The 23165-nt window shown below is 42.1% G+C and overlaps 1 protein-coding gene across 1 annotated transcript in view; it reads left to right on the top strand.

Moving 5' to 3' along the window:
- LOC138578437 (uncharacterized) overlaps positions 1 to 23165 on the top strand; it is a 39492-nt gene that overhangs the window by 936 nt on the left and 15391 nt on the right. The window lies entirely within an intron of this gene.

The following is a 23165-nucleotide window of genomic DNA, read 5'->3' as shown; positions in this document are numbered from 1 at the left end:
CTCAGTTGGGGGAAACACAGTATTTGTCTTCTGCCAAAAGGAAGAATTACTTAATGTCGGAATGTTTAATGGCTTGCTGTCAGAGTAAGGCTTCTCTTCTTAAATCTACTCTCTTTGTCGGTAGTAAAACTGATTATGATCAACATGAGAAGAAAATATATGAAAAGCAAAACATTGAGGCCTTAACATCCAATAAAAGTTCTTCTCCTTTAAATCTGGACCACTCATTAATCTTTCTGAGTCTCTTGTATGATTACTAAAAGGAATACACTCATTAAAAAGAAAGATGTTATTTGTGGAATAAAAAGAAAGAACATTGGGGACTTCAAGTCCCACAATTCACGAAGAACTGGGACGAGGAAAAGGAAATCAGAGGCACGAAACTGTAGTGTGCAGTTAATTGATTCTAAAGAACCCACACCTGAGAGGGACTGTTAAGTATTTAAGAACCCCCTCAGGTGCAGGCCAAGAGAAGCAGTTGGAGGTGGAAGAGTATTGGGAGCTGTGAGCAGCAGTTACAGAAACCAGAAGAAAGATGCCGGGACTGCTGCTGTTGTGCAGGCGAAACCCCATTGGCGCTGGCTGGCGCTCTCTCTGAAAGATTCTGTAGCACAACTAAAAATGATGAGTCAGCAACTTTAGATGGTTTGGGTGTGCTATAGTCTAATGTCATGGAGCACTAGAGGGCATTCCCATTTAATTTCCAAGGATAACTTGATCAATGATTTGAAATCTTTTGACTTGATATTCTTAGAAGAAACATGGGCTTTGGGAAATCTCAGTTGAGATGGGTATGAGGTCACTTGCATGTGTGCTAATAAGTGTGTAAGGGGTCGGCCCAAAGGTGGTCTGGCTATCGCTTTTAAGCAGGGTCTCAATATAACCAAAACAGGAAAATGGAGAATTTCGGATGCTTTCTTGCTTATTTCTATTCATGTATCCCGCGCCTCAGGGATTAGTGGCATGTTGCTTATAAATGTATACTGGAATTCACTGGTCAAAGAAGAAACAGAATTGGAAATTACCCTCAAAAGTCCGAACATCTTGGTAGATGAGTGGGTGTATCTCGTCCCGGGTGGTGCCCTTATCCTGGCAGAGGACTTGAATGTGAATTGTAAGGAGGCATCTAATAATTTGCAGGAGCATCTATCTCTCTTTGAAAAGCCTAATTCTCCACACTTAAGGAAAACTATCCAGGGAGGCTAGTATTGGTCGAGGGTGAGACTCTGACCTCGGAGGAAAGGGGATCAGCTCTATCATCGACTATATCTTCCTATCCAAGCAATTATTTTGTACGATACAGGATTTCAAGATATGTCAATCACAGTATAGTGACCACTCAAAGTTATGTCTTTATTTGCGATGGATTTCTAAGGATCCTATTCCTCCACCTGCTTGGGCCAACATAGAAGTTAATGTTAGAGGGAACAGACTAAAGTAGTCGTTGGTCAAGACTCAAAAATTGAATGCCACTATGTTGCATGATTTTAATTTCTCCACTCTTGAAGCAAAGGCAATGATCTATTCACTGATTCACTTTCCTGATTATTTAGAAAAACAAATGTCTACGTTCCATTCACTCATTCAATCTACCAGAGCAGTAGTTGTAAAACATAAGCATGTACTTGATCCTGAGGTGAAAAAATGCAAAGCCGCCCATCAAAAAGAAGTCAGAAAGATACATAAAACTGGGGAATCAAGTGCAACTTGTAAGACACAGTTAATGAAGCATAGACAAAACTATAAGAAAAGTTTGAAACAGCATTAGCCGTTCTCTACCAAAGGGATAGCGAACTAATGATGGCATCTCTCAATGGAAACAATACCCATAATTTTAGGGAATTAGTAAATCGTACAGAGGCTAAGCAGGTGCAGCTAATCATCAATCCCATTGCTGAGGAAGAATTGCTGAAACATTTTGAGAACATGGATAAGGCTCCTGTGTCTGTTGTTGAAAACCCAAAAGTGGATGGTTATGAATGGAATGTGGATATTTCTACCGAAAAGATTACTAGGATTATTGGTAAATCAAAATCCTCCAAACGGACAATCCCAATAACCGGACCTATTTGATTCTAAAGCAAAATGTGGATTTATGGGCTAAAATCCTACATATTTATAATTGGGATATGGTGCTAAGGAGGACTATTCCCCTTTCCTGACGAGTATCGCATGTCATCTCCAATTTAAAAAAAAGGCTGTAGGATGTGCCCCCTGAATTATAGGCCCATTGCATTAATAGGTGTGGCATCTAAGATCTTTGCCTCAATATTACTGGAGCACATACAGGTCTGGTGTGACTCTAACAAAATACTAGATTACAGACAAACAGGTTTTTGGATAAATATGGCAACTGATCGTGGGGGACTTTTGCTTACTTGCATTCAGAAGAGTGCGTGGCGATCTAAAACATCACCTGTTTTTGTGGCTTCCATGGACTTGTCCATGGCTTTTGACATGGTAAACAGAGCTGTGCTTTGGACTAAGCTCTCAAATGCTGGTATTGCCAAAGGTCTGTTAAGTATCCTCATTCATTTACATAGAAACTCGGAGATGGCAGGATGTCGCCCAGCGTAGCAACGCATAATGGACTCCGCCAAGGTTGTATATTGGTGTAACATTATTTAATCTGTATGTGGCAGATGCAGGAAAGGTGTTAGAGCAAAGTACTCCGGTATTACTTCAAATTGGGACTCTGAGAGCTCCCTGGGCGGCCTATGCTGATGATTTTATCTTGATGGACTGTATGCCGATCAGGTTTCAGAGATTAAGCAACGCTTTTGGTCAATACATGGCTGGGTTAGAGCTGAAAATCAATCCATCTATAACTGTAATCATGCAATTTGTTAAGGGGGCTCTTTGTATCACAAAGTTCCATTGGAAATGGGAGAACTGGGTCCTAGTGAGTAAAGGTAGTATGCAATATCTAGGGTAATCCATCTCTGCAACCCATTAGTGATTAGTGCAGTTTCTTTAACTTTTATATTTTATTGATAATGCATTGGTGCTTATTCATGTTCTTAATGGTCAATATATAATGTTTTTCTTTTGAATGCTTTTGTAAAGGTTTAATAAACCAAATACATTTTGATAATAAAAAAATAAAAATAAACAAAATATCCCCAGTCTTAACTCCACTAGCACAACATTAGAGGCCTATCCCTGAGACCCCAATGGCCCTCTCCTGGATGATCTGATAATGAGATTCCCATCTGAATAAAATATTGAAAGTACTTTTTAAATCCAGTGCTAGCAGTGAGCATTTATGTGGCAAATTTAAACCCTACACATTGAGGACGGCAACCGACCACTCCCTAGCAATTGACTGAACCGTAGCAATTAAGTGAACATTTCTTCCTGACAACCAATGTTGTGCGCGATGACCAACCTCATTGTTACCAATCCCCAATCTTTGCATTATCAACTCCAACTCTTGCCTCTGTGTAACACAAACAATATCCCTTACATTGTCTTGCATCCCCTCACCTTCCTTCCCCAATATAGCCAGAACCTCTACCTTTGGCACATTTTGAGAATCACTGAATAACTTTGGCTATGAGCATCTTGTTAACTGTACCATGTCCCATCACTGCCACACAGTGTACCACCAGGCAAGGCTCAATATAAGTAATTAGAGTACTCCCAGATATTTCCCAAGAAACTAAGACAACCAAAGATGAACCCAACCAACCTCTTACCTTAGACAAGAATAACATAGCTTTACTGTCTCCCCACTCTCAACACAGTAAACTTCAAAGGCCTTTCCATCTATTGTAGATGCAATACTTCCAGTGCAAAGAATGAATAGCCAAAGAATGTCCAGTACAGTCTAGCATTTATGCAATTTTTTGATTGACAATTCCTATATATTAGGTCTAGAGTGAAAAAAAGACATAAGTAAGATCGTTCAAAACACCATATTTAGAAGGTTGCCCCTTTCAGATTACCTTCCATGCACCCATTCTACATTGGTTTATTCAGTTTCTTGAATTTCCTTCAACCTGCAATTTTGATCCTAGTGGAACCTGTGAGAAACCTGAGGGTATTCTCACTCCTATTTCTCATGAGTCCTCTGCGCAGATGGCCAGGGAAATGCCATCGCTTTTGGATCCTGACCCTGGGGGTGGACAAGCGAGGGAGTATCATCTACCTGGGTGGAGGGTCTGTAGGGACTGGGAATAGGATGTCCTTGGGAGAGACATGGTACTCCTCTTTTCCTAATAAGGACCAACCCAACCCAATGAGTCAACTCCCCTAACTTTCTCATATGTAACTACTAACATGCTTGAACAATTAAGAGGCAACCGGGGAGTAATGAAGACTAGGTGCTTTTACCACTCTTGTACTGGGATGAGGAAGAGGCCTGCTGAGAGTAGAAGAGGTCAGGCATGTCCCCTTAATGATGGTCAGGCAGGTCTAATTGTGCATTCGCACCTGCAGCCTGTTAAAGGGCTGCAGGTGTATAAAAGGCCCAACACAAAAGAAGCAGAGAGAGAGAGAGAAGCGGTGGCGTTTATGGAAGAGCAGCAGCAGAGAGGCCAAGAGAAGCAGCAAGGAGCTGTAAGTGCGTGGCACTCTGGTGGCTCAAAGGAGTGCAGCCCGGGAGATGGGTCTCAGTGGAACCGAGCGAACTCTGAAAGGGGAGCCATGCCTGGTTACGAAAGTCTCTGAATGCAGGGCACATTACAAAGGCAATCTAAAAAGACTTATAACAACGTAATGCAATAAATTAAATCTTTTACAATTATTACGAGCGTTTCTGAGTGGTGGGTACACTATTAAAGACATTCTACAACAGCATATAACGTCTTGGTAAATTAAGTGAATATCTTTAACACTGAAAGAAAACTGTTATCTATAAAGATCATAAATGAAAGAAGCTTATACATTCAGCATATGTCAAGCTCAAAAGTGAATGCAACTTTAATTACAAGTCAAATGTATATATGTTGAATCTACAAGTAAGCAAAGCTTTGAACCAAAGAAATCAATACATATTGAACACCTAAAGTGAACAGAACTTCAGCATTACAAGTGAGTTAAATATATATGGGACTCCAGAGTGAATGGAATGTTGGGAATTAACTTTAACAAGTAAATACATTGCAAAGACATTCTTGTACAAAGACCTACCATATCCAAAGGGCACAAGTCTAGCGCAGACCTTTAAGAAAGCTGTAAAATATCCTAATACATTGAAAGTTAATCTTGGGCAAGACCCTGAGGTTTAACCTGCTCATTGATTCGAGGACGAAATCTCAAAATATTTTGTGTTTGAAACTATGTTTTGATACTTGGGAAAGGGAACTCTAAGTGTTGGTTAACTCTATATTATTTCAAACATAAGGTAATCCTGAGACTTTTATTGGAACTACTTTATACTTGGGGAAGGGAGCTAAAAGAAAGCTGTGAGCTAGACAGAGCTCCAAACTTTGTGTTGAACACTGTTTTGTTGGTTGCTGACATCCCTACACCTTGTATAAGATTAGCTGTGAGGACAAGTATAGGTTTTGGACACAGACAGATTCTTAAGTTGAACTTTTGGACTTTGACTTCCTTTAATTTTGGTTTGGTAGGGAAATCCCAGCATAGTGTAGGGCAAGATAGGCATTTTTCCATCCTGACTTTTGAGTTGATAATGTTTTATTGTTAATTCAGAATCTGTTGTCTGTGCCTTACTCCAAGATGCCTTCATAAATGGTGTAAGAAGTGGGATGTAGCTCAACCGATACAAGTTGGGGAATCCTTAACTTTGAGAAATTGAGTGCCAGAGCATCAAACCCCTCAGTAGTCACTAAAGGCCTAAGAGCTCTATCGGGTTTGATATCTGTAGTAGTAGGGGTTAAACTAATACCCCAGGAGAAAGGAGACTAATACCTACTGACTTGATATTGATTCCACTGCCGGATACAAATATTAGATTAGCACCCAAGTTAGGGGTGGCTTGTCGATTTGGGGTTGATGTCTTAGCAGGGGTGATGGATCCAAAATTCAGAGGCAATATTAAAGTGTTGCTACAAAACTACAGGAAGAAGCCCTTCCATGTTTACCAAGGCCATACAATTGCTCAAGGGGTGATTGAGAGGGCAATGTTTCCCGGAGTATCAGAGAAAGAAAACACTGAAAGGGGGACCCAGGGTTTCAGGGAGAAGGAGGCGGCTTCAAATGATTCCTTCCCCTCCGAGTCTGAAAGAGAGGGTCATGGAGAACCAACTGCCCATACAGATTTAGCCATGGTCCAGAGAAAGGACAACTTTCTAACAAAAATAATTTCACAAGTAGTTTCAGAAAGAGAGGGATGTGAAAGAAGGGAACCTTTCTTCCTTCAGAAACAAGGATTTCTTCATAGGGGAAAGACCACCTCAGAAGGCAAGGTAGAGCTACAATTGGTGATTCCAGAAAGTCATAAAAAGGTGGTCTTGGGAAAAGCTCAGTGCCATTTGACGAAAAATCACTCAGAACATGGGGAACTTCAAAATTATTTAAGAGGAAGGGTTTTCTGGTTTGGGATGGAGGCCGATATGAAAGCCCTGATGCAGGCCTGTATGACCTGCCAGAAAACTAGTACACCCACTCTATCTGCATGTTCCACTAATTAAGGGACAGACGCAAGCCAACATTTTTCTTATGGGTCAATCCCACAAAGTCTGAGTTCTGAGGAAAAGACCAATTTTCCCAACCAGGGGGATCATCAGTTAGGAGTGTCGTTTCAGGCTTTGAACACACATGCCATCCTTATCATCTTTTTTGCCTTTATGACTGAAGAATAACAGAGAGAGATTGGATAATAATCGCTTTGGGCTTACAGCTTGATTATCCCGGTAGTATAAGTATTTATATATTACCACCTAAAGCAACAGGATTAAGGATACAGCTTATCCTTTCATGCGGAGAGGAATTAAAATGTGTCCTCTTGAAATTTCCTGATGGCACCTTTCAGATTAAAAGGGGACAGTTGATAGGAATCCTGAGGTCTGACATTTTATGGGAACCTACTTCCTATCCAGTCTCAAAAAAGAATTATCGGAAGAACATCTCTGGTAAGGAAAGAAGTAAAGATCTTGGCCTTAACCCTTTTGAAATAGATGAGCAATACTCCCATGGGGAAACAGTATTAATGGATTCAGATACTACCCCAGAACGCTTGAGAATATCAAAAATCAGGAAGGTCGAGGGAGAATACATAGCTTTGACAAATCCTTTTGGGGAGAAACCAGAGCACTCGAGTTGGTCATCAAGTAGAGCTATACCTTCCTCATCAGAGTTACTCAACGTTCATCTTCCCCAGATAACAACATCTGTAAATCTAGGCATTGTAAAAGCTGAATCAACATAAGAAGGAGGGTACCCTGCAGTAGTAAATCCCTTTCTCAATCCCTATCGGAAGTGTAATTCTTGCAAGGGGTGTTGACACATTGCGAGAGGTTGTCCATTGAATGCAGATGAACTTCCCAAATCTCTATCGTCCAGCAAACCCGATCAGCCTCAAAGAAGGCTTGATGCCTTTTTATATAGAAAAGGGAAACCTACATATAAACTCCCCATTATCTTAGAGGAAAAACTGATTTGGGCAGAATTGGACACTGGGAGTAAAGAAAGTGCCATAAGAACAGAGATACTTCCCCAATGGTGGAGAGAAGGGGAAATGGAAAGGTAACTTATATACATGGCCATTCCCAGAAATATCCATTGACTCAAATTCCTATTTCCATTTTGGGAAGGAAAATAGATCTGACTTTAGCAGTAATTTCCAACTTGCCCCACAGTAGTGTTAGGGAGAGATGTACCTTGCTTTGGTATCAGGTAATAATATCACCATATATATGGACGCCGTAAATAATATCGCCGCGAAAATGTTGTGGCAATATTATTTGGGTGACCATATATATGGGGACAGGGGCCAACATTTTTTTTTTTTTTTAAATAAAAAAATGTTAAAAAAAATTGGGGGTTGCTGGGGTGTCGCCCGCATGTTCCATGCAATAATGTCGTCACAAAAAACGGCCATTTTCCGGCGATATTTTTGCATGGCGAGATTTTTGTGGCGACATTATTACATGGAACCCTTACTTTGACCCATGGGTTTCACGAATAGCCCAAATAAATTCTAGAAATCTTGTAGTTGGACCTCCTTCACCTTGTAAATCAGAAACTCCACAATTGAAATAAAAAAATTGTGAGGAGGACAGGTTTACTTCATTGGAAACAGATGCAATATTCCCACAAAGAGGACCTGACCTTAGAGAAATGCAGGGTTTCATGGACCATCATCCTGGTTGCTCCACAATAAAACCTCCAGAGGAACGAAAGCAAGATAAGGTAACTTTCCCCTCTCGGTTTCCTTTTGACGCATTCTGGTCCAACCCACATTGGGGAAGGGTATGTGAGAAACATGAGGGTATTCTCACTCCTATTCCCGATGGGTCCTCTGCGCAGATGGCCAGGGAAAGGCCATCGCTTTTGGATCCTGACCCTGGGGGTGGAAAAGCGAGTGAAGATCACCTGGCTGGAGGGTCTGTAGGGACTGAGCATGGGATTTCTTTGGGAGAGACATGGTATCCCCCTTTTCCTAATAATGACCAACTCAACCCTTTCCGAGCCTACATGTAAGTCAACTCCCCTAACTTCCTCTAATGCAACTACTAACAGTACTGGGACGAGGAAGAGGCAACCTGGAAGTAATGAAAACTAGGTACTTTTACCACTCTGGTACAAGGACGAGGAATTGGCCTGCTGAGAGTAGTAACGGTCAGGCATGTCCCCTTAATGAGGGTCAAACAGGGCTAATTGTACATTCGCACATGCACCCTGTTAGAGGGCTGCAGGTGTATAAAAGACGCACCCAAAAAAGCTCAGAGAGAAGCCATGGCAATGATGAAGGAGCAGCAGCAGAGAGGCCAAGAGAAGCAGCAAGGAGCTGTAGGTGTGTGGCACGCCAGTGGTTCAAAGGAGTGCAATCCGGGAGCTGGGGCTCCATAGAACTGAGCCAACTCTGAAAAGGGAGCTGTGTCTGGAGGCTGCCCCTTTTTGTGGAGTTCGCTTTGCTTGTTCTCCTGAGGTCAGAAGCCGACCCAGGAGTGCCTGAGAAGCAGGAGATGGAGCCCGGGGGCACCAAATCAAAGGCCTAGAGATCTGCACTGCAGGAATGCCAAAAGAAACAACAAGTGAGTTTCCATGTGAAAGGAAGCCCAGTATGCAAGTGTTTAAACATTACGCGTAGGATTACTTTGTATGGGAGTAGTCGCGTTGTGAGAAACCTGAAGGTGTCACCCTAACTAGTCCCCGGGGATCTGTCATCCAGGTGGCCAGGACACGGCCATCGCTAATGGATCCAGTTCCTGGGGGTGGACCTGTGAGGGAGGATCACCTGGATGGGGGGTTTTGAGGGAGTGGAAGTGGGACACCGACGGGTGATACGTGGTATCCCCCTTCTTCCAACACCTTTTCCCCATCCAACCACATAGGATATACAGACACACTGCCCCCCCCTTTTTCCACACAAACACTTTCGCGCACCACAAAAGACAACGGATTAACACCAACGGATTACAGGACATGTCCCAATACAAGGGTCAGGCAAAGTCAGGCAATTGTACAGAATCACGCATACCTGACAGCCTTTCCCATCCCCCACTGGGATAAAAGGTGGAGCATGAGAGCACCGGATGAGCAAGGCAGACCGCACAGCGAGAGAGCTATCCAAGCACGGCAGTTCAATAGTAGGAGGAAAACAGCGAGAACCGAAGGGCCAACAAGGAAAGAAGTGACCTTGCCCTTTCTGACCCAGACCCAAAAAGCCTCCGCAGAAGGAAAGATTCAACCGTGAACAATAGTCAGAGTGTGTTGCAGCAGATGTCAATGGTACACAGAGCATGCCTACACTGATAAGCAGGAAAGAGGGAGAACCTTGCTACCGTGGTACGGTCCTTGACTCCAGATACAATTAAAGCCAAGTGGTTCATCACAGCCGGTGAGTCAAGGGGAGAACCGATAAGAAACAGAAATGTGTTGAATGAAAGTCGCAAAGTGGCAAATTAATAACAATTAAAAGAACTGTGAACACTGAGGGAAAACCAGCTGTAGAGGGGTTCAGCACCACGTGGGTACTCACTTGAGAGACTCTAGTTAATCCCGTGTTTGTTGAACTACAGATAGCAGAAGGCCCTAGGAGAGACGCAGGGAAAAGGTCAAAGTGGTCATACAGGGGTCTAGTAAAATCTTCTGTACAGTCGAACATCTTTGGCCGGCAGAAGTTGAAAAGCTAAGGGAAGTGAATCCCGACTCGTAAGAAAGTAGAAGAAACAATGCAATGAAAGCCAGAGTGAATCCGACAGAGCGAGGCTGAGATTTGAGAAGGGTCTGAGCCCAGAAGAGGGAGACCCAAGGGTGAAAAGTTGCCACCTGAAGAACTGTGAAAGTAAAAGAAGAAAGCATGTGAATGAGAGCCAGAGTGAACCCAACAGAGGGAGGCCAACATTCAAGAAGGGACTGAGCCTGTCAGACGGGGATCCAGGGGTTGGAAAACCAGCACCCCACCGACACATGAATGCAACAAAGAAATCTTCGGAATACAAGCCAGAGTGAACTCGACGGAGGGAGGCTAATATTCGAGAGGGGTCTAGGGCCAGTAGAGGAGGACCCAGGGGTGAAGGATCATCACCCTAAAGTGCAATCCGAAAGTAACTTTTTGTTTGTAATTTGAACCTATCAGGTCCTCGGAAGTAAGAGAGACAACCTCTGAAGGGCCTGATACTGATAAAAACTGTTTGAGGGGTCTGCGCCCTGAAGAGGATGACCCAGGGGTGAAGTCATCAGCCAATGTACAATTGGAACTGAACTTCTTTCTTTGTATGTTATTTTTGGATTACATCAGGTCCTCGAAGGCAAGAGACTTTTTGTGAGAAAAGCGACTTGACCATTAACGGTACTGATAGCTGAGAACAGAACTGTCGCCCCGTGCTGGGAAAGCTCAAGCTTGTGCTATGCTCCGGAGTCCCGCCTTGTCCCATGCCTAAAACGTGGGGAAGGAAGACCCTGGCTATCACATCCTGATGTATTATTTGTGAAAACTACACGCCTCTAGGACTGCCTTATTTTTCATTTGATGGTTGTAGCTTAATCCCATTTTAGCTTTAGGTTTAGATTAGGCGTTTTTTCCAACCTGCATATCCAGTTTAATAAACACCCTTGAACTGTGATCACTTGTATCTGTCTTTACTGTTGCCGCCATGTGTTCCTTACATATGGTGAAAAACAGAAAAGGACTTCTGGAAAGAACATGCCATGGTGGAATGTCCAATCCCAAGAACATCAAAGAACTGCAAAGGTTCTTGGGTTTTGCCAATTATTACAGATGCATTATTGCCACCTATTCTCCTATGGCCCAACCACTAACTATGTTGTTGAAGAAACATGTTACCTTCCGATGGTAGCCACAGACGGAACATGCATTTATTACGCCCTGGTCGAATGGAGATATTACCTTGAAAAGGCACATCATCAATCCACTGTGCTAATACATTATAGAAATCTGGGATTCCTTAAAACAGCTAGTAGTACCCATCAATGGCAATCCAAGTGGATGCACATTTTTAGCTGGTTTGATTTCACCATAACCTATAAACCTGGAGTGTTAAACACAAAAGCCGATGCAATATCAAGAAGATTTGGCCCTAGTGGGGATCAAGAAGAAGACCTTCCCTTAATTTTGCCTGAAAAGGTTGTTTTATCCCTGTCCACCACCGCTAGTGCTTTCCTGGAAAGGTTTAAGACTTCATACACTGAAGAGATGACTCCTTTCTCCGAGAAGAAGACTACTATGACATTGATAAACTTTTATATCACCAAAAACGACTATGACTTCCGTTACCAGAACTACAACAGATACTGAAATGGTGTCATGATATTCCTTAGGCAGGACACTATGAACAGAGGAAGACCTATGAGCTAACAAGTCGGTATGCCTGGTGAAATAACAACCTACATTGCAGGATATGAGGTTTGCATGCGTGCCAAGAGTTTGAGACAAGCACCCACAGGATTGTTGTTGCCTCAACCAATTCCATTCCTCTGAACCCCTGTTATTCCATTAGTAGTATGGATTTTGTCAAAGATCTTCCCCCCACGGTGGAAGGATTATTTACCATCATGACCATAGTAGATTCCTTTTCTAAAATGAGCAATTTTGATCCATTAAAAGGGATACCTAATGCTGTTGTCTTAGCTCATATCTTCTTGAGTACCATGGTCTGTCACCATGGTCTTCCAGAGTGTATAATCTCTGATAGAGGACCCCAATTTGTTTCACGATTCTGGACAACTTTACAAAAACATTTAGGTATCAAATCTGTCTTTGGCATACCATACACAAAGCGATGGCCAAACAGAGAGAGAGAGCATCAAAACTTCGGACAATATCTCAGGTGTTACAGCTCACAAAAAGAGAAAGAATGGGCTAAATATCTTCACAAGGCCGAGTTTTCTTATAATAACTAATTTCATAGTGCTACAGGAACCTCACCCTTGGAATCACTGGTCATCACTCAAAGACGTTACCTCTTTATCCCTTACCTCCTTCTATGACGCCCACGGAGGACAAAATTGCTTACTAGATTACAAAAAGAGCCACAGAACATTCTCCAGTACCTCCAGAAGAGTAAGGAAGATGGTAAGAATTTTGCTGATGTCCATCGTCTAAAGGAACCAACATATCTCACTGGCCAAAAAGCCTGTTTATCCACAAACAATCTATGACTACCCGGAATATCTTTCATTGGAACATACTTTTTTTGTTGAAATTCTGTTTATTGTATTGTTTTCAACAACTAACACTACAGAAAAGAACAGTGGCTCTGCAAACCCACCCCAGCCCCCCAGCCCCCGTATTCCATACAGGATGTGCTTCCCTCTTCAAAAACTGAAAAATGCAGGAAAACTCTAACCTCTGGACCAGAGTATTATTATACCAGCAGAACCAGAAACATTTTCCAGAGAAAATATTTATAATAACATATCAATAATATCAATAATAACATATCAAAATGTATTTTTAAATGATACAAAAATTGGCTGAGTACTGAATCAATCACAAATTATTAAGCACTTCATAAATTCAAAACACAGCAGAACAGCAGCATTATTTGCCTAAAATAGGCTAAAAGGAATCAAATACACTTTCCATTCATGGTGCAACATTCAAACACAACTCAACAATCAGTGGCATTCCTCCAAATTGCTAAAAGACAACAAGAAGAAACTATAAACATATGAGGAGAAAATCCATAACTTCTCCCCACAAATACATTCATTATTTTCGTATTTATAAAGAGCACAATAGAAATTAATAAAACACAATCTATCGTAAAGGTGGATCACAACAGAGAAGTACAAGGATCACATCCCTTTGAGGTTTTTCTCAACAGGTTTCAATGTGGGGTGTTGGTTTAAACAACGTCTTCATCAGGAGGAAGATGTAACCATACTGCAAAAAACACAAGGACATGACTATATAATATTGCATAAAAAATCTGTTCAAATGCAAGCTGCCTGCACGATAAAATTGATAAGGCTACAAAAAGGCCTGAATTTACCAACAATATAAATGGAAGCCTAATATACAAAAAAGGGAATTAGTATAATGGCATCCTTAATCAACAGAGTTGAAGCCCAAAGCATGGGGTTAGTGAGACCCAAACTAGAACCGTGCTGAGTGATGCCGGACCAATACTATCAAAGCGAAGCTGCAACAGTAAAAAGTGACTAGTGCAAGAAACAGCTAAAATCATGCTGACAGACTGACCTGGTGTGCAAAAACTGCTGTATTCAACAGATAAGCAGAGTGGAGCGGCCATCCAGCAAGGCTTCATACTGACCCCAGTTGGGCACAATATCTAAATAAGCCGAAGCATAAAGTTAGAGACCACACCCACAGGGACCCAACATGAGATTAGTAACAATGGAGTAAACAGGGGCTCACCTTGAGGGGTCTCAACTTGACCACAAAATGTCCAAGACAGCAAATGCTTGATGGATGCAGACAAGGCAGAATCTATCGGGGTAGCCGGAATGATTGGCTGTAAATCAAAAGAGGCCCGAAAGCGCCAATTAGCGGTGCAATTCTGATATTAGGTATATTGAGCACAATACAGTAATTAAAATAAAATAGATACAGTTGTGAGCCCAGAACCTACACGAAAAATGATGAACAAGGTACAGCGCCAGGTGAAGCCAAGATGCAGAGAGGATAGTATAGCATAGTATAACCATAGCATAAAAGAGAAAGAATGAAAACGGAGCGCACTGAATTGGAAAACAGACTGTGCCTGGATACTGTGCCTAGGCTCTGAAAGCAAAGTCCTACTTGGCGCATAATGTAAGCCAAGAGCCACTAAACCTCAGCTGAAAAACATGAAGATTTGAGAGGCGACAGTGCCGGTGGGCGGGCGCACGCTGCACACAGACAAATCGCCAGAGTCTGAACAACTCACCTCGCCTGGAAGCGGAATATAACACGAAGAAGTTAAGTCAATTGATCTCCGTGCTGAAAGGAAGAAATCCACGAACGCCGAGCATGCGCATAGGACTGAATGCGAATGAATTATGGCTCCGGCGGAATGACATGCAGAGTAGTGAAGTGGACCGGGACAGGAGTAAGTTATGAAACAGCAGGAGGCAGTTGTAAATATAAGTATATTTAATGGATAGTATATATAATAATACAAATAGGTTACAAGGAAGGAAAGAGGAGGGAGACTGCTTGTAGCAACGAGAGCTGGACAGTTATGGTTCAATTGCAGTCCTCTCTTCTATAACTCTATTGAGGCCTGAGTTCTTAGTGTTCTGATTCTGCATACCATGATGTGATCAGGCATGTCCCACAGAGATCAGGCAGCTTCTATCAGAATGGTAATATACTACACATCTCCTTCCCTTTATATTGTCCACAAACTATATACAAAAACTGATGAAACAGAAGTTCCAGCTGGTTCACGTAAACTCCACATAGTCCTCCATCCTTTTCGGCAGACGATAAGATCTGCCAGATCTGGACATGCATCCTCCGTGTCTGGAGGTGGTTGGCAAGGAAAATTGAAATTGCTCAGAATTGCTTTCACATTTCTTCTCAACAGCACTACCACATTTACTCTTCACACCACTGCTTAAATTTCTAGAAACTTTAACATTGCTAACTGTACTCTGGTCTACATTTCTCTTTTCTTTCTTGTTAAGATCATTACTTTCGCACATCCAAATTCTTTCTACATTCCATATCCTTTTGTCCTCTGTCCTGACAGCATGACGAAAAGCCTCTATAACTCTAATAGGGTTGGACCATTTGCATGGTCCAATTCTTAGAGCAGGAGGAAGTAAAACCTTGACAAACTTACCAACAGCTGTAGACATATCATACTTGTTGCTACGTACTTTCTTATCATAGTTTATCTTGTTTCTCTTTTGCGTTTCCCTAATTTTGTCCTTTGCATTGACCAGATTCTTCTCTATTTCCTTACTCCCCTTGATAAGCCAAATGGGAGCTAATTTGGTGTTTGCTTTTCTTCCCCTACTATGCTCAAAGGGAGAAAGACCTGTACTGGTGTGTGGAGTAAAACGATGGGCAATTACTTTCACATATATTTGATAAAAATTCAACTACAGTTTTACCCGTGATACTAGAGGCAATTAAAATCTCTACCCACCTGGTGAGGAGATCTATGACTACCAAACAATATTTTTGTACACCTTTGCAACATATGGGACCTAAAATATCCATGCTTATATCCCTCCACACACTATTGGGAATGTCAGTCATAACCATTGGTTGTCTGGAACCCACACACTTTTTTTCATCATCGCAACAAAGGATACATTCCCTAATATATCGCTCAATCTGCAGGTCGCAACCAGGCCACCAATAGTCATTCCTAATTCTTTGTTTGGTCTTTATCACTCCTTGATGACCCTCATGTCCCAATTCTATGATCTTCAAACGCAGATCCGTCGGAGGAATGACTTTATCTCCTCTCATTACAAAATGTCACGTCCCCGGTCCTGCCCTCCTCCCGTCACTCACCAGGCACCATTCGTTCCCATACCCACCACCCACACCAACGGGGAAGACACGGCAGGCGGGATGTCCGAGGGGGCAGAACCACCTCTTTCCGCCCATTTCCGTGCTGGCGCTTGCCATGGCGTCTCATACATGCCCGACGGCTCCGGCGTCGGCGGCTACAGCTTCCACGCACGGGGGAACCTGATCGCGTCTCGCTCAGACGATCACGTGACTGGTCACGGGATCGCCTGTAGCCGACGCTGGCGTCCACATCGGACGAACACCAATCACTGATGGCGTCCGTCCATCACGTGACGCTTCTGTGCGGTCACGTGCCCTGTCACGTGATCTACCTTTCCTTCAAAAAGAGCTGAGAGGAAACACTCAGTGCTTCACAGCTGTTTCCACCAGAGACCTGTTCGGCATTACCCTCGTTCTTCTTGATACACTTTGGAACTCGACAACGGACCGCTACTTGGACTTGTCTTGGATTGCCCTTTTTGTTTCGACGCATCTTCTGGACCCTTGGAACTCTTGACCACCCTTTTTCTGGCCCTGGAATTGCTCTGGATTACCCTTCTGTTTTGGCGAACTTCTACCCACGCTCCTGGCGATCACGTTTTGTCTCCTGAGTCATTTGGGGTTCACCACCTGGACCTTGGATGGACTTGCTATCTGGTCACGCTCTGGCTACCGGTGTGAGTGGGAGGAAGTGCTGTACATCCCAGCCTGCTGTCGGTCTTCCCTCGTTGTCTAATCAGGCTTACTACCTGTCCTGTCATCCCCAGGGTAAGCTTTGCCATTTTCTCCTTGTTTGCTTGCACTGCCATTATTGTTCACAGTATACCTGATCCTAACCTTTGCCTTACAGCACTCGGGGGTCCTTCCGGTGTTCCGGGTATCCGATTGACGACGCCACTCATCACCTGTGGCCTCAAAGATTGCTAGAGCAGTATTCTTTACCTGCTCGAGCGGTACTTGGGGACGGAGGTAGTTTATAGCTGCACGACCATCAAGGCGGATCACCAAGATCAGAACACAAAATTACCGTGAACATGCAGTTCATCTGCAACAGACCAAAAAGCACTCAAGTCGGCCTCTTCAAATTTAGATTTCTTCATAAAATCATGGCTTTGAATTAATTCTTTCAATTTCTTAATGTTATTATCATTTGATTCAGCGTGATCCCAAACATCCTTAGAGATGGAAGAAGTTTCCACACAAAAGACAACTTCCATGTCTTCATCTTCATCGACAATCTCGGAAATGTTAGTTAAGCGAGATAAGCAATCAGCAGACACATTCTTAATTCCTGGAACATATATCACAGTGTTGTTGAACTCTTGCAACATCATGACCCATCTTCTCATCCTGTTGGATACTTTATTAAGTCCTTTCGACATGAACACTTGAGTTAAGGGCTTATGATCAGTTCGAAACTCAACTTGGTTTCCCCATATAAAGCTTCTAAACTTGTCAGCTGCCCACTTAATAGCTAAAGCTTCCTTCTCTATAGTGGCATATGAAATCTCTGCTCCCTTAAGCAATCTCGATGCAAAAGCAATTATTGCTTCCTGACCATCCTTCTCTTGAGACAACACAGCTCCAAGCCTATGTTACTGGCATCCGTAGTGATGATAATCTTGTCATCCGTACAAAAATTCTTTAATGCAGGAGCAGAATTTATCACATTTTTTATAAAATTGAATTCATTTTCACATTCCACATTCCATTCAAACAACTTTCTCTTGAGCGCCTCTCGTAATGGAACGGTGTGGATGGCAAAATCCTTGACAAATTTTGAGTAATATTCAGCCATACCAATAAATGTACGAATCTCATCTTTGTTACTCGGGCTCGGCATTCCCACAATGGTGTTGACCAATTGTGCTTTTGGAAAAATTCCTTCTGCTGTAATTTTATGTCCCAAATATTCGATTTCTGTGCAATTTATCTTACATTTGTCCTTGCTTAAAGTCATGCCTGCATCACATAATTTTTGACATACATGTAATAACCTCTTGTCATGTAGTTCTTGAGTGACGGCATGAATTAATATATCGTCTTGAAAACAAATCACTCCTTCAGTATTCTTGAACATACTATACATAACCTTCTGGAAGACTGATGCTGCCGACACTAATCTGAAAGGCATTCTTTTAAATTGATACAAACCATCACGAGTTATGAAAGCAGTAAGTTTCCTTGAACTTCTGTGAAGTTTAATCTGATGGTAAGCAGATGATAGGTCTAACGTTGAAAATATTTTAGAGGGTCCAATAGTAGAAACAATTTCTTGTATATTTGGTAGAGGATGGCGATCAGGTATGACACATTTGTTCAATTCACGTAAGTCAACACAAATTCTAAGTTTTCCTGGTTTTCCTGATTTTTTTCTTATAACAACAAGTGGAGAGACCCATTCGCTGGCATCAATACTTTCTATGATTCCATCTTCTTCCATTTTCCTTATTTCCTTACTGACTTCTTCTCGTACAGCTAAAGGAATGCTTCTTAATCTTTGGGCTATAGGTTTTTGGTCTGGTTTGAGTAATATCTGATGGGTATAACCTTGAAGACATCCTATCTTATCTCGGAAAACCTTTTGCAAACCAGCTTTACGTATAACATCACTGCCATTAATCAATTCAGAATTGCCATTACTTATAGACAAAACTGATTCCTCACTGGTGGAATCCACTTTCACTCGTAATTTGCTCTGGTGAGTCCAGCTGAGTAGAGCAGTTTTCCCTTCACCAGTGATGTATATCTTGCCTTTGGCAGTTCTGTTCTTAAATTTCAACTTTCCCCAATGCCACCCGATGACATTGATCTTCACACCTCACTAGGCTCTTGGATTAATATCCGTCTCATGTAGATACTCATGTTTATTCTTGTTCCAAAATTGTCTATATTTTGCACCAGTATCAATCATCATACATACTTCATTGCCATCAATGGACACCATAGCTCTGGGACTTTCCAACACCTCCTCATCATCATCATCAGTTATGGTACATACGCAATCCTCTTGAACTTCCTTCTCACTGCGATCACTATCAGAATTGTCTCCTATCCAGTTCATGGCATTATCACGTGATCTGCAACATTTAGAGAAGTGACCTTTCCCTTTGCACTTGTTGCAAATGATCTTCAATGCTGGACAATCTGGGTCATCAGCCCAATGATTCACGTTGCCACATCTGTAACACCTTCCTTGGCGCTTTTTTCCCAATTTCCTTAATTGATTCTCTGGACTGTTTTTCTTAGAAACTTCGTATGATGAACCTTTTTGACCATATTTGCTTGACCTTTTGTCCATTCTCAACAAATTGTATTGTTTAGTGACAGATCTCCTCTTAATGTTATTATCATTGATCATGGAAATTGACTCCTCGTCAGGTGTATCATGCATTTTACTATTGCTGCTTCCTATTTTTACTTGTTTCATCTTACTCTCCAATTCTTTAACACACTCTTCCGTGTGTTCTACTTCTTTTGCCACTCGGAGAACAGTGTCAAGGGAAGGATCACTTTCAGACCACAATCTTTCCCTCACTTTGCTACTGCGACACTCTAACATAAACTGGTCTCTGAGTCTCTCATCCAGTTGCTCATTGAAATTGCATGACTTTGCTAATTTCCTTAATGCAGTGACGAACTTTTCCACGCTTTCTCCCTCCTCCTGTGTGCGTTTGCCGAACTTGTAACGTTCCAAAATTATGCTCACCTTCTTCTCAAAGTGTTTGTCAATTTTTTTTACAGCTCGCTGGTATTCATTTAGATCCACACTCTCCTCTTCTGGTAATTCTGGAAGTGTTTCATATTTTCCTTGTCCAACAGGACCTAAACAGTGCAAGAGTAATGACTTCCTCTTCTCTGCACTACAATTGGGACCACAAATCACCCCTGCATAATGTTCAAAGGACTTTATCCACCTCTTCCAAGGCAAAGCAGGTTCATCAGTGTTAGGCATAAAGAAAGCAGGTGGAGGCACACTGCTAAATGCCATGACAATTTGTGTTTATTAGAACACAGACTGTGTATGTATGATTCAGTTAAGGCCCCGTAAAGTGCAAAACTGCGCAAGTCCAAGTTCTGCCTGAATACTGTGTATAGGTCACAGTAATGTCCGGGAAGCGTGATGTGCACAGCGCTTTCCTACAGAATCGTTACAAGTATGTGTGTCTTTAATTTTGATTAAGCAAATATGTTAAATACATCTTTTATCAGTAGAGAAATGGATTCTTAATATAAATCAGGAGGTGAGCGTTCAACTTGTATAGTGGTTAACATAAAGTATTCCATGAAATTGCGATGAAAGCAAAACAGGTAACTCTGCCTTCGATGATGTGCTGTCTCTTCAGCGCTTTCAACGTGTGTATGAAACGCAGGCTTGCGTGGAAGAAAAACGGCGTACTGTGCCTTTAAAGGTGCCTTCCTTCTTCAGCGCATTCAACGCATGCGCGAAGTCCAATTAGAAGTGTAAACGGAAGAAGCCGAAAGGAAGGGCTAAGACGGCTTAGTGATGTGTAGCACGGCCCAGCAACAGCAATCGAATTTCACACATGCCGCATATGGAGCGAATGAAACGCGGCACTGACGTGAAATATTTGAGACGAAATGGGAAACGTTACCTTCAGGAACTAGACGACGGGGCCACTACTACGCCCGGGCATGAGCGGAGCGGCTCCGTACACAATGATGAGGCAATAGTTCAATTGGAGCCATCCTCGTCGCCAAATGAAGTGGACCGGGACAGGAGTAAGTTATGAAACAGCAGGAGGCAGTTGTAAATATAAGTATATTTAATGGATAGTATATATAATAATACAAATAGGTTACAAGGAAGGAAAGAGGAGGGAGACTGCTTGTAGCAACGAGAGCTGGACAGTTATGGTTCAATTGCAGTCCTCTCTTCTAGAACTCTATTGAGGCCTGAGTTCTTAGTGTTCTGATTCTGCATACCATGATGTGATCAGGCATGTCCCACAGAGATCAGGCAGCTTCTATCAGAATGGTAATATACTACAAGTAGGCTTTTAACGGCCAGACGCATGCCTGAATGACTCCAAGAACATCACTACAGTGGTGATAACGTAAGTAGCGCTCACGTGACCGCTAAGCTGATTAATGAAAAGACCAGCTAAACAGCCGCATATATTTCAACGAGCGTAAGATAATGAACGTGTGAATTGCCTTTAAAACGTGCAAAAATAAGCACTGACAATGAACCAGTGCCTGTCCTCTACCAACCAAGGGTCTGACTGCTATTTCAGATGGTACTTACGAGAAGAGTGCATGAATGAAAAATAGACCCGAATAAAATAAGGAATGAAATGAACAAAAGCTACTGAAGCGCAAAGGAAAGGCCTAAATCAACGTGACTACCGATAATGCCAGTCTTGCCACCCAAAAACAGGCCACAGAATGAAATGGAATCAATTCAGCAGAGCACACGAATTACCCAACCAACTAGCTGGTATTGAAATCCCACGATTCCAGCATGTTGAGGCCTTTGTGGAGTGTTTTTAGGTTGAAAATCCACATTTTTTCCTTGTAAGCCAACTTGTTGGCTATTTGAGCTGGCCCATTAGCAAAGATTTTCTCAATACAGAACAATGTTAGTGATTCTGTATCGTGGCCCATTTCTACAAAGTGAGACACTAATGGTCCAGAGAGTGTACGCGTTCTGATTTTAGAACGATGTTCATTGATTCGTAGGTGGACCTCTCTCGAGGTTTTGCCTACATAAAACAATTGACATTGAATAGCGTACACTATGTTCTTACTTCTGCAAATAGTAAATGTACGTAATTCCCAAGTCCTACCATCATTGGAAAAGTCAGTCATTTTTTTTGAGAATTTGCAAGCTAAACATGAAATGCATGGGTAGTGACCTTTAACCTTTAACTTGGTTGAGATTGGTGTCTCTAACCTGGTTGATTCGTAGAGGTATTCTGGTGGCACGAGTACGTTTCTGCCCCAAGTTTTTGCTTTTTTTTAAAGCAAATAATGGTTTCTGTAGCTTGAGCTCAGTGGAGTTGAGAATCCTCCAATTTTTCTGAATGATGCCTTTGATTGTTTCACTATGTTGACAGAGAGTGGACACACAAACAAGCTGATCTTTCTCTACATTTTTGGGTTTGGCAGTAAGTAAGGCATCCCGATTGATATAGCACACTCTTTTTCTTGAGTGTTTAATCAGTTTCCAGGGGTAACATCGATGTGCGAGTCTGGCTTGTAACACATCCGCATGTGTGTTAAATTGCGTGATGCTGGAACATTTGCGCCGTAACCATAAGAACATCCCATAAGGAAGATTGCGCAAAAGGCTTTTGGGGTGTTGGCTTTCGAACTGCAGGGTGGTAGTCCTTTCCGTCGGTTTTCTGTGGAGATCAGTCTGCAGGAAAACCATCTTCATTGTAGATTGATAAATCAAGGAAAGCAATCCGAGAGGTTGAATGTTCAAAGGTGAATTTTATATTGACATCAACCTGATTGAGCCAACCCACAAAGCAATCCAATGTGTCTGAGTTACCTTCCCAAAGTAAAAGGATGTCGTCTATATACCGGCGGTATAACTTGATGTTTTTGATGTAAGGGTTAACGTCATTAACCACAAAATTTTCTTCAAACAAGGACATAAAGATGATTGCCAAATTCGGGGCAAAAGTACAGCCTATCACCATCCCTTTTGTTTGTAAGAAATAAGTGTTTTTAAACTTGAAGAAACAATTGGACAGAACCAGTTCAGCACAATAAAACAGTTGGAACCATATGCGGCAGAGGGCGTCTATCCAACATGACCGCAGACTCCAAATAGCCTTATCTTGTAGGATATTAGTATAAAGGGCCTCTATATCCAGGGACACCAAAATTTGCTTTGTTGCATCGAAAGGGAGACCTTCAACAAGATTAATAACATCCCTGGAATCTAACAAGAATGTGGGGGTGGCCATTGACAAAGGTTTGATGAACACATCTATATATTTCGACAACGGCTCTAAAATAGAGCCGCGACCCGAGACAATCGGTCGACCTGGCGGATTCAATGTATCTATATGAATTTTAGGAATGATATAAAAAAGAGGAATTATTTCTTCTGAAGAATTGA

The sequence above is a fragment of the Ambystoma mexicanum genome, chromosome 1p, assembly GCF_040938575.1.
Source record: "Ambystoma mexicanum isolate Mex_15411 chromosome 1p, UKY_AmexF1_1, whole genome shotgun sequence".
Classification (NCBI taxonomy): Eukaryota; Metazoa; Chordata; class Amphibia; order Caudata; family Ambystomatidae; genus Ambystoma; species Ambystoma mexicanum.
This window is presented reverse-complemented; position numbering and strand designations above follow the sequence as displayed.